General features: G+C 39.0%; 1 protein-coding gene across 2 annotated transcripts in view; it reads right to left on the bottom strand.

Annotated features, from left to right (window-relative positions):
• The window catches only part of LOC309615920 (uncharacterized protein), a 402,693-nt gene that overhangs the window by 54,503 nt on the left and 330,194 nt on the right, over positions 1-17,996 (bottom strand). The window lies entirely within an intron of this gene.

Raw genomic sequence — 17,996 nt, 5'->3', positions numbered from 1 at the left:
ATCCAATGTGATCGCCCTTTCTCGAGATTTTTAATTTAATCACAACCACAGAGTTCTTGTTTGTAATATTAGGCAACATTCACACGTTCCAGGGACTAGGATGTGTATCTCTTTTGGGAACAGGAGGGGAGAGACAGCATCCAGATTACCACAATAGATCTCTAGCCATTTTATCCCTGTTTCGAGAAAGAGGACTGAGGAAGGGGAAGAGAAGGGACACACCCACTCCCTTTAAGAACATGTTTCAAAAGTTGCAGGCGTCATTTCCTCTCACTTTCCACTAGCCACATCTCAGTCACATGGTCACAGTTAGCTTCAAGTTAGGCTGGGAATTAAAGTCTTTTATTCCAATTGATTATGATCTCAGTTTTACATAGGAGGGCAGAAGAGATATTACAGGACAAATAACATCGGTTATCACCTGCCACTTTGGCCACCCAGATATTCATATACACTTTTCTTTCCAGAAACTCCTCCTCCTCAGTCTCTCTCCAAGGGAGAGATTTCCAAAGTACATCAAGTCTGGGATATCTGCATTGATGGGCGGTTATCTCATCTCTAACAGACACATATATGGCTCCACATAGTCCAGTGATCTGCCCCCAACAAAAAATACCTCAGTGCTCCAAAAACGTGGCATCCACAATTAAAAACTCCCATTTAGAAAATGGAGAATGGGAAGCAGAACCATCTTGGAAGTGATCGTATCTTGTTGGGCAGGAATAATGATGACTCCCTTCTTGTTAGTAGGGTAAGTTCCCAGTTTATTGCATCTGAAAGCGCCTTTGAGTGGACTTCCTTGATCACTGTTCTCCATGGCTCATCTGAGGTGGGCATTGGAGAGGGCGCCCTTTTAAAATCTGTATGGCTTTTGTAGCCTGCCCCTCACTGGTACTGGTTCGGAGGTCAGATGGTTGGTTTCAGTCCCAAGCTTTTGGGATTGAACAGGATTTGGGTTTTTCTGGTAATATCATTTCTTCAAAAATCGAGTGGACTTCCAGTTTATTTGCTTCTGGTCAGTTCTATGTGTTAATAATGACAGATAAATATCTTGTAGTGTCAGAGTTTTTAAGAGTGAAGAGACACAGGTCTTTTACTTATTGCCTCTGGGCTCTCTGCCCATCCCCCTTTTTTCATGTTTCAGCCTGGTTTTCTTAAAGCCATTTGAAACAAAGAACCAGGGTGGGAGACAAGACTCTTCATCTGATCTTTGCCACTGAGCTGGCTCCCATTGTCTGGCAGAGAAAGATTAACTACAGGTGCTTGGGAAAGTCTCAGAGGCACCATCTTATCTTTTGAGAAGTCTGCACCTTTGCAGCCTTTACTTAAAACTGCTCCAGTCTGAGGTAGAAAAGCAGTTAGCTTTTTCAATCTTATAAGGTCCAAACTGCTGACTGTTAGGAATATGGACTTTGGAACCAAATTGCCTAGTTCAAACCAGGTTCCTCACTTATCAGATGTGCAACTGGCAAGTTACTTAACCTCTTTGGTTCTCATCTGCAAAATGGGGCTAAAAACAGTATCTATTTCATTGTGTTGCTTGAAGATTAAGTCACTTAAGACATATAAAGCACTACAATGGTGCCTGGCACAGAATCAGCAGCGTGTATCCGTAGTTAGTATTAACTTACTAATATAATAGTACTGGACTCTTGGTCAACTTGTATTGCAGGATGTAGTCTCTTACCAGACTGATTAGTTCCCAAATGAGTTCACCTCTTTTGTAGACTCTCCTAAAGCAGCAAGAAGTAACAAACATAAGACCTCTTTAATTTTTCCTACGATTTCCCCTAATGCTAGAGCCATAGCCTGTGGTCTGCTTTCTAAGATGCCATAGGCATCATTTCATCAAATATTTTGCTGTAACATAACAAGAGTATTTAGCTTTTCACCTTCCATTATCTGAGGCATCAGTATCTACATTTTAGACTTTGTCACGACCAACTCTCTACTTTCAGGCATCCAATTCTGTATTCATTAGGGTTTATATTTGTCAGCTCCTAATAGAGATCTTAAATACAGGAAACATAAACAAGATGAATCTTCATTTCCTTTTGCATAAAAGTCTGGATTGAGGTAGTTTAGATGATTCCACAGTGATTCAATAGTCAGATCTGGGGCACACGATGCTTCCAGTTTTCACGTCACCATTGCAAGGATGCTTCCTTACCCTCACAGTTCAAGATAATAGCCAGCCATCACACCCATGTCCAAGCAGCAGGAAGGAGGGAGGGGAGAAGGAGGAAATGTTTCAGAAGTTGAGCACAACATATCCAGGACTTGTCACAGGGTCACACCTAGTCAGGGAGATTGAAAAATGTGGTGTTGCCTCCAGTGTGTTTGCCAAACCCCAAATCAGACTTTCTGTTATCATAGGAGACAGTGAAAACAAGCCCTATGAGATGAACAGAAGCCTCTGCCACATTCACTGAAAATGGTTGATTCTCTAGTTTAACATAATGTCTTTAAAAAATGCCTAACCCATGACCTTTCATTCTATCTTTATTCCCTACTACACAATAATGTAAAACCAGTGGGTGCTATGTATTCAATAAAAAATAAAACCCAATATCTTATATCAAATGACAATTCTATCCTGAAATTGTCATGGTTTTCCCTTAGGATATAACTGCATTTCCTAAAATTGAAATTAACTTGCATTTGTATTTTAAAAATAAAGACCAAACTATTTGCATGTTTGTGTAACATATGGTTGGTAGAGGTTTATTTTATTTACACTAAAAAAATACCTATTTTAACCCCTATGCTTCCTAAACTTGCATACAGAAAAATTATATTCTTAGAAGGTATAATGACCAAAATATCCTAGTTAAAATGAAAATCAGGATATTCCAGTATACTGAATATTTAGAGGAGATGTGAAAGACTGAACAGCTTCCATTAAATTTTTTTCTTTTCCTTTTTCAGATTATCTTCATGAGAAAAACAAAATTGAATTAGCAAAAAACTAATATTGGGGGTTTTTAACTGCCATAAAACTTCAAATTAAAAAAAAATTACAATTAGCTAAAGAAGACTAAGCAATATATAAATGGCTTGTTTTGTTTCTTCATCAACCAACATTGCTGTATCTACGCCTAAGCTTTTTTTTTTTTTTTCTTTTTTTGGTTGGTTGGTTTTGTTTGGTTTTGTTTTGGGTGATGTTCAGCATTTTGTGTCCTGATAGGAATTTTAATGAATGTAAAACAAAAGCACTGGTACCAAGCTGAGCCCAGTGGATGAATCAGGTATGCGTGTGTATTCACCGCACTCATTACTGACAATTTTCTTGTGCCCAAATGTCGGTCAATCAGACATGTCACCAGAGGGGCATATTTTTAAAAGATCTGGACACGTTTTAAAAAATAGGTAGACTTCAGAGATGGAATTAAAAGGAAATTTACAAGACCACTATGCAAGTCTGAAACGTTCTGCACAGTTTCCCTGTTTCAGACACAATGGAAGTAGAAGCAGGACCCGGCCTGAGAAAGCGTCTGCTTTGGACATAACTCTTCGACATGTCACTGAGATAAAGTGCTTCCTCGGAGCCAGGAGGCATTAACCATTTCCTTTTGCAGTCAGTCCAGTTCTTAAATAGAGTAACAGCTAATTTATTTTTTTCCTTCATCTTTAGAATACTAATGTGGGCCACAGGTATTCAGAGTTTATTGGTGTAACACATTTTACAACAAAAAAAGGAATTTCTATAAGTTTCAACAGGGTACAAAAGAGATATGACCCATTTCCACTGGTTAACACTTAGTTATATTTTACTTAACCAGAAAGGATTATATTTTACTTGTCCAGAAAAGATTCAAAGCAACCTATTGGAATTTTCAGTTTAACTCACTGCCCTTACCCTCATCTGAAGGTGACTTCAATACCTGAGTAACTCTTTCCAGGCCTCAGTTTTGCATGGTCTAAAACGAGGATGGACCTTCCTCAGCTTCTGCTTTAAAACTCTTCAAAGGTTCTTCATCCTCCATGGTCAAGTTCTTTAACATGGCGTACAAGCCCTTCATGCCCTCACCTCCTCCTGCCACCAAAGTTTCATGTTTTCCCTGATAGCGTATGGCTTAGCCAGAACGTTAAACAAAATATTTTAAAGAACATTCTAATGGAAAGAAAGCATATCCACATGAAAATGAAGTTTAAATGACCAAATGGTTTGTTTAAGGTATTGGCCAATTGTGCATTATTTTGTTACTCTTTGTGTGTATTAAAGTATTTGTGTCAAATTTTAGAATGATTAGTGCTTTTTTAATTTATAATCCATTTTTTTTTGTTTTGCACTGCCATATAGCAAAAACTTTGAATAGCGTAAATGTCCATCAAATTGTGGTTTGCTTAAATTAACTATAGTAGGTTATAATGTAGTGCATATATGGTATGATTTCATTTTACAAAAAAAAAAATCAGTAATATATAAGAATATATAGAAATCATATAAAAGGGCTTGGAAAATATTTGGCACGATAGTAATAGCAGTTATCTTTGAATGGGTGGGATTACTGTATTCTTTATATTTACTCTATTTTTGTTTTTTTCCTGCAGTACTAATTCATTGCTTTTTTTAATGAGGAAAAAGTAATAGAAGAAACTAATGATGAAAGAAGCTACCTTTTAATGAATGAGAGGTTACTGTGTGCTGGGCACTGTGGGAGCTTTTAGTTTTAATTGTCTGTTTCAATCCTCAATAATTCTGTGAGGTAGAGATGATGAATGTCATTTTATCAATGTGAAAATAGGTTGCCAAGTTCAGGTTCAAGGCCATATTGTCGCTATGTCCAGACATGGGATTTGCACACAGACCAATCATGCTTCTAAATAGTCATTATACTTCCTGCTACTGATGGATATTTAGGTTGTGCTTTCAACTATTAAAAATAGCCCAAGGAAGAAATAAATAGCTAAGCAATTAGTTCAAAATTTTAAAAAGTAAAATTAAAATTAAAAAGCCATTTTACAAATCAATAATGCTTCAAGCCATATGGACGATTTATTTCATAGTGCAACAAAATGAGCAAACTTTGAGGGGAAAAAAGTAACTAGCGATACTCATTTCAACAACAAAAAAATTTTTAAGGAAATTATGTTGATCATCTGTTCAAAAAAATTTAGAATCAAATTGCTTTAGAGACAAATTATCTAGAGTCCTCTGGCCCCCATAGGCACTTATTTGGCACCCACTGTAGCCATTTTGGACTACTTCATACTTCCACATGTAGCGAAGAATGGTTGGAATCTTGACCTTCACGCATGCCCTGGAATTCTCTTTCTACTACTTAGTAGCTCTTTTTTTTTTTTTTTTTCTTAGTAGCTCTGATTAATTCTTCAGGGTTCTGACTCTACTCTCCCAACAGGCTTCCATTTCCAACTGAAGGTGAGTTAAGCTCAATTTCACTGTCCTCCCACCTCTGAAACACATAACAGCTAACATGGCAGATCAAGTGGACAAGCCAATATGGCCTTGGCTAACCAAAACAGATCCAGCCACGCAGAAGTCCCTCTACAAACCTGCCAGAAAGATCATGTGTATTATGTCTCCAATAGGTACCTAAGCTCTGTGAGGACAGAGGGCACCTGATATTTAATTTTATGTCACAGGGCATATTAGCTATACTGGAGCCGAATTAGGATGGCAAATGGAGCAGTTCTCAAACATATACACCTCTTTCTTTGCTCTAGAATGCTCAGGGAGCTTCTTATCCATCACAGAATATGTGGTATTCACAGAAACAGTGGTTTGGATACCCGTCTGATTTCCCTGGAACTCCAAAATGTCATCGGAAAGCGCATGGAACCTGCCCACCATTGGTGTTCGACATATGCAGATATACCTAGTAAAGGGACGGAGATGGGGAGAAGGAGCCAGACTTCATTACAAGACTGTGGGGCCCTTAAAGGAAAAAGCCTCAAGTCAAATCTGGCAGGCAGGGCCTGACCCCTCAGTGGGTACTATGTGTGAAAGGGGAGCAGTAGTTCTACGTGCAAGTGAGATGGCTCGTGACCAATTCCCCACTCAGCACTCTCCAAACTAATCCAGAATATCTGTACCCCAGATGGAAGAAGGTATTAAAAAAATAAAATTAGAATATCACCAGGGGCCCAAGCATTTCTCAGTTAGATCCACCCTTCTGTACTAAAAGACATTGAGGTGAGAAAGGTAGACATGTCCTCTGGTCTGTGGAGAGAGAGTCATCAAAATTCAAAGTCAGAAATAAAAGGAATCCAAATCAGAAAAGAAGAAATAAAGCTGTCACTGTTTGCAGATGACATGATACTATACATAGAGAATCCTAAAGATGCTACCAGAAAAGTACTAGAGCTAATCAATGGATTTGGTAAAGTAGCAGGATGAAAGAGAAATTAAGGAAACACTCCCATTTACCATTGCAACAAAAAGAAAAAAGTACCTAGGAATAAACCTACCTAAAGAGACAAAAGACCTGTATGCAGAAAACTATAAGACACTGATGAAAGAAATTAAAAATGATACAAACAGATAGAGAGATATACCATGTTCTTGGATTGGAAGAATGAACATTGGGAAAATGACTATACTACCCAAAGCAATCTACAGATTCAATGCAATCTCTATCAAACTACTAATGGCATTTTTCACAGAACTAGAACAAAAAATTTCACAATTTGTATGGAAACACAAAAGACCCGGAATAGCCAAAGCAATCTTGAGAAAGAAAAACAGAGCCAGAGGAATCAGGCTCCTGGACTTCAGACTATACTAAAAAGCTACAGTAATCAAGACAGTATGGTACTGGCACAAAAACAGAAATATAGATCAATGGAACAGGATAGAAAGCCCAGAGATAAACCCACACACATATGGTCACCTTATTTTTGATAAAGGAGGCAAGAATATACAATGGAGAAAAGACAGCCTCTTCAATAAGTGGTGCTGGGAAAACTGGACAGCTACATGTAAAAGAATGAAATTAGAACACTCCCTAACACCATACACAAAAATAAACTCAAAATGGATTAAAGACCTACATGTAAGGCCAGACACTATAAAACTCTAAGAGGAAAACATAGGCAGAACACTCTATGACATAAATCACAGCAAGATCCTTTTTGACCCACCTCCTAGAGAAATGGAAATAAAAACAAAAATAAACAAATGGGACCTAATGAAACTTAAAAGATTTTGCACAGCAAAGAAAACCATAAACAAGACAAAAAGACACCTCTCAGAATGGGAGAAAGTATTTGCAAATGAAGCAACTGACAAAGGATTAATCTCCAAAATTTACAAGCAGCTCATGCAGCTCCATATCAAAAAAACAAACAACCCAATCCAAAAATGGGCAGAAGACCTAAATGGACATTTCTCCAAAGAAGATATACAGATTGCCAACAAACACATGAAAGGATGCTCAACATCACTAATCATCAGAGAAATGCAAATCAAAACTACAGTGAGGTATCACCTCACACCAGTCAGAATGGCCATCATCAAAAAATCTACAAACAATAAATGCTGGAGAGGGTGTGGAGAAAAGGGAACCCTCTTGCACTGTTGGTGGGAATGTAAATTGATACAGCCACTATGGAGAACAGTATGGAGGTTCCTTAAAAAACTAAAAATAGAGCTACCATATGACCCAGCAATCCCACTACTGGGCATATACCCTGAGAAAACCATAATTCAAAAAGAGTCATGTACCACAATGTTCACTGTAGCTCTATTTAGAATAGCCAGGACATGGAAGCAACCTTAGTGTCCATCGACAGATAAATGGATAAAGAAGGTGTGGCACATATATACAATGGAATATTACTCAGTCATAAAAAGAAACAAAATTGAGTTATTTGTAGTGAGGTGGATGGACCTAGAGTCTGTCGTACAGAGTGAAGTAAGTCAGAAAGAGAAAATCAAATACTGTATGCTAACACATACATATGGAATCTTAAAAAAAAAGGTTCTGAAGGAACTAGGGGCAGGACAGGAATAAAGATGAAGATGTAGAGGATGGACTTGAGGACACGGGGAGGGGGAAGGGTAAGCTGGGATGAAGTGAGAGAGTGGCATGGACATATATACACTACCAAATATAAAATAGATAGCTATTGGGAAGCAGCCACATAGCACAGGGAGATCAGCTCGGTGCTTTGTGACCACCTAGAGGGGTGGGATAGGGAGGGTGGGAGGGAGGCACAAGAGGGAGGAAATATGGGGATATATGTATATGTATAGCTGATTCACTTTGTTATACAGCAGAAACTAACACACCATTGTAAAGCAATTATACTCCAATAAAGATGTTAAAAACAAAAAACAAAAAACCTTAGGCAAGGGACTTCCCTGGTTGTCTAGTTGGTAAGACTCCATGCTCCCAATGCAGGGGGCTTGGGTTCAATCCCTGGTTGGGGAGCTAGATTTCTCCATTGGAAGGTTGCCACTTTTGTTTATTGTTAATAAGTGATATATGAGCTAATACTTTGAAACTATGTGAATAGCCTTTTCCCCAACCCAATGATTTTAGATCCATTGATGATCCTTATTTGAATAAATTATTGCACTGAAAAAAAAATTCAATGTCAGATACATGAGCGCTCTAGGAGAGTGTGGCAATCCTGTTTCCCAAGGGTGTGGGCAGACAGGACGTCTCCATCATAAAGATGCTTCATTATATTACTACAGCTGCCATAACAAATTACCACAAACTTGGTGGCTTAAAACAACACAAATTTATGATTTTATAGTTCAGAAGTCTGAGATGAGTTGCACTGGCTTAAAATCAAGTTGTTAGTGGGTCTGGGCTCCTGTTGAAGGCTCTGGTGGAGCATCTGTTACCTTGCCTTTTCCAGCTTCTAGAGGCCACTCACATTCCTCGGATGGTGATCCCTTCAAAAGCCAGCAATGGTGGGTCAAGTCCTTCTTATTTTGCATCAGTCTGACCTCCCCTTTTGTCAACCTCTTGCATCTAAGGATCTTTGTGATTACATTAGGCCTACCTGGATAATCCAGAATAATCTCCTTATTTTAAGGTCAATTGATTAGTGACCTTGATGCAATCTATAACCTGAATTCCTTTTTGCCATGTAACATAACATTTTCATGCGTTTTGGGGAATTAGATCCTGGACATCTTTTGGGGGGGCCATTATTCTGCCTACCACACAGGACTAAACAGATTATACCTAGGAAGACAAGAGCAGTAGCAGCACTGAGTGAAGGATGATGCCTGGATGGGCCTGGCTGTGACACAGGAACAAAGAAAGACCTCAGAGGAGCATCAGACAAGGAGGCAGAGGGAGAGCTACAATCAGGCAGTGAGAGCAGGAGCCGCTGGAGCAGTGGACAGATGATGTGGTTACATGTAAGCAGCTCATCCATATCCCCACCCCACAGGATTCCTAGAGAGTTAAGAAAGGAAGGGCTGACACACTGTCTCTTAGTATTTAGGAACTAATCGGTGAACCTATAGACAAACTGGAAAATATTATTACCAAGAGCATACGTATTGGTGGATTCTGGGCTACTTCTTGGCTCCGCTTACAGAACCCTCGAGATTCTCTACTATTCAAGAAGGCACGGGCTTGGAGAATCAACAAGTAGAATTGCTGAATGACATCAAATTTGTTCTCACTGACTGATCCATCATGGACCTTACTCTTTAACATACATCTTCAAGGTAGAATAACGTATGGCTTAAAGCAGTTTTTCAGTAATTACGTGCTAAATGAACACACGAGTGAATGCTCTCATCTCAGGTAGCATTTGGCAGAGTGGACAGATCGCTTCTGAGTAGTTTAAAAAAATTCTTAAATTATATTTCTATAAAGACCAAAGTATATTTCCTCCTTTTCATTAAGCTAATCTTCTCTGACATACTCAGCCCTTCAAAATTTGTTATTTATTTTATTTTTTAATGGGAAAACCAAACAAAGCTTAATAACATGTATACATGGGAGAGACCCAGGAAAACTGAGTAACTCCTGTTATTTATTTTAGAATTGGAATTCAAATACATTTACAATTACATACTGGTTGGCCAGAGGATGGACATTTGAAAAAAAAAATCAGTGTTTGTAGTAGCTATGTGAGCTATAAAATCAATTTGAAAAAAATCGGTTATTATACACACAGAAAAGTTGTAAAACAATGGCTGATTCTATGACTTCCTATAGACATATAAATCCAATGTGATTGTGGCTCTTAAATAAAAGATAAACTGCCATAATTATTATAATACATCTGCCACATGATTTTCAACCTTAAAGTCATTTCTCCAAGAAAATTCTCTTAATTGAACATTAAAGGATGGGTCGTAGATCGGGGTGGAAGATGCTTTCTATCCTTTACTTGAGGATGACAAGAGGAGACAATTTATTTTACTCCAGACACTGAAATGCCTAATACCCTTCAGTGCTGTGCCTTGCCCTTACATCTCCCACTGCTAATCTTTGTCTAGGTGAATTGGTAGACAGAGCGCTTAGCAGCAGGACAGTGAGATGCATAGCTAAGTACAGCTACTCTATTTTCAGACAGATAAGTGATCACTTGTTCTGAGATATTGCATATAGATGAACACAGTAGACAGCAATATCTATAAACAGAAATTTGTAGGATTCAATTCATGGATCCAAAAGTTATTTTTATATTAATACCTTTCCTGGCTCATGTAGAATATTTATTTCCTGTCTTTTCTCATGACACACTCAGGGTTCAAGGAAGAAAACTCTTGATTTAGGTTACTTTATACAAAACCAAATGCATTTAGTCTACAGCACACCATCTACAGTGATTCATGATCACACAAGTTACATGTCTGACTTCTAATTAGCTTTGCTTTACCAACTGCTAATTTTATAAGTAGCTCCTCGAGAGGCAAAAGCTGGATGAATGATTTGCCAGTGATCAAAGTCATGAAAAGGGAGGCAGTTTCTTGGGTTCATTATAAGATTTTGACCAAGCCACCTTTCTACAAACAAGTTTATAATCGCCTGTTCTTTTTCTATCTCACAGGAGTGTTGCAAAGAGAAATTGCGAACAATATGGTTGCTTCTAATTATAATAATATATTGAAGTTAATGTTAATTGAGATGAAGCCACCATTAAATGTTTTTATGGGGCTAAATTTCCCTTTTCAGTTTTAAAAGAACCCAGTCCTCTACATTTAGGTTTAAATATATTGCCTTAATTCAACCCAAACCAACAAGATTGCCTGGTAGTCAATTTTGGGGAATCTGCTTGAGAACATTCAAATTAACATGTCAATATATAATATGGTACAGCAACTATACTTCAATAAAAAATAATAAAATAAAAATAAAATTTAAATAAGCATATATCCCCATACACACACCCATTACAAATAAAAATAAACAACTGAGTTAGATAAATACAAAAATAAATAAATAAAATAAAACAGATAAGTAACAAGGATATACTGTATAACACAGGGAATTATACACATTATCTTATAATAACGTTTAATGGAGTATAATCTGTAAAAATACTGAATCACAATGCTGTACATCTGAAACTAATATGATATCGTAAATCAAATATTCTTCAATAGGGCTTCCCTGGTGGCGCAGTGGTTGAGAATCTGCCTGCCAATGCAGGGGACGCGGGTTCGAGCCCTGGTCTGGGAAGATCCCACATGCCGCGGAGCAACTCGGCCCGTGAGCCACAATTACTGAGCCTGCGCGTCTGGAGCCTGTGCTCCTCAACAAGAGAGGCCGCGATAGTGAGAGGCCCGCGCACCGCGATGAAGAGTGGGCCCCGCTTGCCATAACTAGAGAAAGCCCTCGCACAGAAACGAAGACCCAACACAGCCATACATACATACGTAAATAAAAAGAATGTAAGCAGACAAGAATAGCATTAAAAAAAAAAAAAAAAAAAAAAACCTGTTTGGGGGGGAAATATTCTTCAATAAAAAAATAAATTGACATTCAATTATTTCTATATAAATGAGTGGTACTTAAATTTGTGATCAAAAGAATTTTGAATATTGCTTCTAGGGCTCAGAGAAAGGGGCGGGGGGCAGACAGGAGCAAGAGTGGTGGGGTCAGTGATGCCTCAGAGGGAGACTATCACTGGGGTCTAGAGCATGAGCTTTAGGCTCAAGAAGACCAAGATAGTTTGAAATCCTGTCTGCCAAGTCACGATCTCTCTGCAAGCCTCAGTGTCCTTCTCTTTTAAAATAGGGGCAGCAGTAGTAACTCCTCATGGATTTATTGTAAGGAGCACTGATCTAATGCATGGACACGGCTTAGCACAATGCCGGACACTAGCAACTCTTCTGTGACAATTGGCTGCCTTTTAAAAACACTGTTAATATAGGAGAAGGAGAGAGAAGAGGGAGAGGAAGAAGAGAAGGAAGGAAAGCAGAGGATGGGGAAGGAGGAAGGAGACGGGGAGGAGGTCCGAGGGCATATCTCCTGGATGAGATAGCTCAGGGTATGCTGCAGGGCTGTAGCTCCCGAGCAAAGCTTCAGACGTTAGAAAAAAGTGAACCAGGGAGGAAAGAAAGTGCCAGCCTCATGTGGAGACTTGAGTTGATACTGAGAGGAAAACCAAGGACACTGCATCCATTTAAAGCTCCAAAATGAATCAAGCCACAAAATGCCAGGGAGACCAGTGACCAGAGGAACCTCCAACGTGCCTGGGAGACCCAGGCAAATGTCAGGCAGTCGTCAAGGGGAATTCAGGGAGTAACTCATGAACCCAGATGAGTCCCCCACAGCACAAACTCTTCATCCAGAAGAGGGACAACGTGGGGGACTGTGGATGCTTAAATATTTTGTTTGTATTGTGCCCAGTTTGGTTTGGGAATCTGAGTGAGATCTACTTTGCAGAAGGCAATCACAGGGAAATGGTAATAACGGACCTAGGAAAATGAGATAGTACCTCAAGGAGCTCACAGTAGAATGTGGAAAAGATGAATACATGAAAACTATATACAATGGTGCCAGCCATTAGATGAACACACAAACAGAAGCTGTATACAGTGGTGCAAGCATATAGCAAGTGTTTGGGGAGCCGAGGGAAGAGTGCAGTCAGTCAGCCTGGATGGAGACAGGAAAGGCCTGGAAGAGTATGCAACTCTGGAGTCAGAGGACACGTTCACCAGGAGAGCAGAAGAAAGGGACATTCTGAGTGAGGGAACAGCAAGAGCAGTCATGCAGGTGTGAAAGGGGATGGCAAATTTGGGACACCGGGTATGGTGGTGTCCCAACATCAAGGGTATGTGTACCAGTGACTTTAACATCAAGGGTATGTGTACCAGTGACTCAGTGACGGGAGGAAGGAAAGCAAAGGAGATGGGAGTGAAAGGAAAGCCTTGGCTGTTTTGGGAAGTGTCCCCATGTGTCATGTGTATTGATAAATCCGTTCTTAGAAGTACATTGTTCTGTGTGTAATGGGTCACAATAATTACATGACCCTATGTATAATATATTTATGTGAGTATATTGATTTATTGTTTACAGAATATGTCTGCGTCTTATTTAATTTTTATAGCAGCACAGGAGGATAGGTCGTGCCGTCCCTGGATTTGCAAATGAGGACAAAGTCTGAGAAAACATTAGTAGGTTGCATGCCTGGGGTTGCTGCGCGTTGACCAAGACTGGCTGCCTCGGTATTCATTCATATTCAGCAAACATGTACTGAGTTCCTACTCTACTGCCAAGCACTCTGATAGACGCTGGGAATACAAAGAATGCTCAAATGAATATGCAGAAAGGAGGGGAAACTATTATATAAAGGATGAATTAAAATATAATGAAGTAAAAACTACTATAAGGATGTGCATGAGACTGCAACTCAGAATATGCACAGAGAGACATAGGAAGAGCTGCCCAGAACCAGTGCCACCCGAACTATGAGTGGGTGTTCAGGGGTGGAAGAGAGAAAGGTTGGTCCAGGCCTGGGACCTGCATATGTAAAGCCATGGAAACACGAGCGAGTATCACATGAGGCCAGACCGTGAGCAGCTCAGGGAGGATAGTCTTGGGTTGCAGATGAAAGACATAGGAGCTAGATCAAAAAAAGTCTTTGCAGGCTACACTCGAAGGTTTGAATTTTCATGCTGTAAGTGGCTGGGATCTACTGGAGTATTTTAATAGTGTGAGTGTCAAGATCAGATTTGTTATTCAGAAAGCACACTCTGACAGCAGTTCAGTGGGTGGAAAGGAAAGTGGTTACCCTGGAGACGGGCAGACCCAGTAGAAAGCTATGACAATAATCCAGGAGAGAGAAAATGAGGATAGTGGTTGGAGGAATGAGCAGATTCAAAGACATTTTGGAAAATTCACTGGCTATAAATGCTGAATGAAAGGAAGACTCAAGAATGATGGTCAGGTTTCTGGCTTGGACATCTAGGAAAATCATTAATCAAGATGTAGAGTTCCAAAGGAACAGAAGATTTGGAGGAAAATATTATGAGTATATATGGGATGAGTTGATTTTGAGGTGTCTCTGGGACTTCTGGAGGACATGGTTAATATAATATATTTAAAATTCAGAAGATTATGACTAAAGACATAGATTTAAGAGTAATCATCAAATAGTTTGTTGTTGAAATTTTGACAGTCTCCAAAACTACAAGATCTGGGTACCATTGCTTCTACCCAATTCATTTGCACCATCTCTGAAGTAAGTACTAGATCAAGCTTTGTTCCAAAGTACAAATTAGCATAGCAGCTCAGTAAACAATGTCTCTGAGTTTCTGGAAAGAAAGATGTTCAGTCACCATAAGGCCCAGAATTAATGGAAATAATAGCTCTATTCTCCAGTTGCTTTTGAACCTCAAATCACTCTTTGGCAACAAGGTAAGAATTTACAGAAACTGCTGAAAAGACCTTCTGGTAAATAGGGCAGCAAAAAGAGTTTGTTTTTAGTATTCATTCTAAACCATATATGTGGTTGTATTTTGAAACTCTAGTTCACATACTTGACCTGAATTCCTTTTCTAATTGGAAAGTCAATTTTGATTTTGATTATAGGATAAAATTTCTTTAGAAAAAAATCTCCCATGAAAGTTAGTTCCTTCTCATTATATTTTTTACTAGATAAAATTACAAGAATTGAATGATATGTGCATATGTAATGGATATAGTATGCCTATATTTTATTAGAAGGCAATTCTTAGAGGAAAAATATTTTTGCTCAGCTGCGGATAAACATCAACAACATAACTTCAAATGAAAGTTGTTATTTCTTTCAGGTTGGGTAGAGATGACCATAATGTTAGAGCAGAGTGTTCTAGTCATTAATGCTTGGGAAAAACACTAAAAATCAATATTTTGTCTCCAAATTGTCACAGATATGAAACAATCAATCCCGCTACTTTTCCGTTCTTATCCCCACACTTCCGAATTTGGATCGTAGTGGAAAGAGGAGAAGATTAATTTGTCACTGCATATATTTTGTCACCAGAATGAATATCAAGAAGGAAGGAAGGAAATTACAACAGAAGCTTTACACATTTACTCTCCTCACATTAGTTTTCACAATAGTCACAGAGCTCTACATTTAAAACTATTAAAACAATAATAGTAAAATGATTAAAGCAGTAACAATTACATGATAAATGCTCCATAAGTATTCAATAGTCTTATTACTAACTAGATATATCTCCACTCTTTACCTGAGGAATCCCATACTCAGGGGGTTAAATATCTCTCCAAAGTGACATAGCTAGTAAGGGATGGGTCCAGGATGGGAACCCAGTTTTGCTTGCCTCCAGAGCTTATGCTTTTTCTATTATTCTATACTGCCACTTAGTGACAAGTAAATTTAGTCCCTACTGAAAACAGTATTCCCTTACAGAATATTCTCATGGAGAGACTACTAAAATAGGTGTATAAAAAATAATCCAACTTCTATCCTTTGATAGCTGATTCCAAGTAATCTTTCGATTTACCTGTGTCTTAGTTTTCTCATTTGGAAAATAGAGATGTCATTACTTTCCTTCTTTGCCAATATACTATTCAAATATTCAATATACTGTAATAGATTACAGTTTCTATGTTACAACTTTGGTATACAGTATCTCTTTTGATCTTCAGAATAGACCTAATTTGACCTAATGGAAAGCACATCAAATTTCCAGTTCCACAAACTTGGGCACATTGCTTAAGTTAATGAAGTTTTTTGAGTCTCTGTTTTCTCACTTATACAAAGGCTAGAGGATGAATTAGATGTTCTCACTGGTCCTTTAACAATTTTATAAAATGGGGCTGTGTAGGAATTATTCCAAAGTTTAGATGTGGGAAAAGGCTCAGAGCAGATCAATGGTTTTCCCAGAGGGTGTTCAGAAAATAAATGATGAAATCCTAGGACCTGGGATTTTTGACTCCTAATGCAAGTTCCTTTCTATTCTACTGAGCTACACTTTATTCTGATGGGCAAAGACACATTAATTATGCTTGATATGAGTGATAATTCGACTCAACAGATGATTGCTTTGCCTTTAGGTAGATTGATAAACTTCAAAGTAATTAGCATCTACAATTGCTAAAGTGAGATCTGAATGACTTGGTGACCTGCCAAAAGAAAACAGTTGGCACCAGGCTTTGTGAGTTGTCCTTCATCAGCAAGCTTCATTTTAACACAGCAAAGTTCACCCTGCCTCTACCTGAATTGCCCTCTTGAAACAAGTAACCAGTGTCATCTTTCTCTTGAATTGGCTGGCACTGCTGTGATATCAGTTATCACATGATATTCCAAAAGGCAATTGTGATCTTTAGCTTCAAGGTGTTGGCAATCCACTTGGAGAAAATGAAGTTTGATGTTAAGCACCTGGCAGTTTCTATCACAGCTGGATTGAACAAAAGGGTCCTTACATCACCTGGAATATCACTGAGTACTGTATAAATGTGACTCAATATTTAAACTGGGTGAGAAGTCATAAAACCTCAGGTTTCACAAAAGTAGAGCTTCAACTAACACAGCTATCAGGATCTTGGGAATTATTTAGTTTAGTCACCTTATTTTGTAAATGAGGAATTTACCACATTTATACGGGCAGGGGAAGAAGGAATTGGAGCTGGAGTTTCATTAGCTAACTTGTTTTAGGGAACTACAGAAGTAAATGGGTGCTTGGCGAACACCAACTACACGAGAGGCACCAGGCATTTTCTAAATGCGTGTTGACATTCCTCTGTATAAATCCAAACTATTCCAGCATTGCTTCGGAAGCAAGCATCGCAACCCTTAGAAATGCTGGAACCCAAGAGAGGTAATAAAATGCAGCAGCTCCTCCTCCTTTCTTGCTCTAACCATTATCCACCAGCTTCTCTGGTCCATTTTTCACATGGTCATTACTGACTATGACCTTCCTAAGGCACTGTTTCCCTTCCAAAAACAGTCCGACGAGGCAACTCATACCTTACCTGCTATAGAGTGAATGGTTGTGCCTCCCCAAAACTCATATATTGAAATTTGAACCCCCATTGTGATGGTATTAGGAGATGGGGGCTTCTGGGAGGTGAGAATAGCTTCCTCAGGAATGGGATTAATGCCCTTATAAAACAGATCCCAAAGAGCTCTCTCACCCCTTCCACCAGGTGAGAACACAACAAGAAGACGGTTATCTATGAAACAGGAAGTGGGGCTCTCACCAGACACTGGGCATGCTGGCACCTTGATCTTGGACTTTACAGCCTCCAGAACTGTGAGAAATAAATTTCTGTTTTAGCCCCCCAGTCTATGGGATTCTGTTATAGCAGCCCAAACGGACTAAGACACTGCCCGTGTTTTTCTAATAATGTGTTCTCCCCTCTCTCCATCTCTCTCAGTCGCCCTGTATCACTGTCACCAGTTCTGTTTCTGGCTTGGAGAGTGGCAAGAATGCAAGGGCTCGCTATTGGATCTGTTTCAAATAAAAACTAACAATTATTCTGGAGAACAAAATGGTATACTCATCCAAGTAATGCAGTGGAGGCTTTTCTCTAGGTCACGACTGTCTTCAGTTCCCAAGCCTTCTCCGTCCAGCTGTGCTTAATAAGCCCAGGGTG

This window comes from Balaenoptera borealis (genome assembly GCF_965194805.1).
Source record: "Balaenoptera borealis genome assembly, chromosome: 18".
Classification (NCBI taxonomy): domain Eukaryota; kingdom Metazoa; phylum Chordata; class Mammalia; order Artiodactyla; family Balaenopteridae; genus Balaenoptera; species Balaenoptera borealis.
Note: the sequence above shows the minus strand (reverse complement) of the source record. Positions and strands in the feature narration are given on the sequence as shown.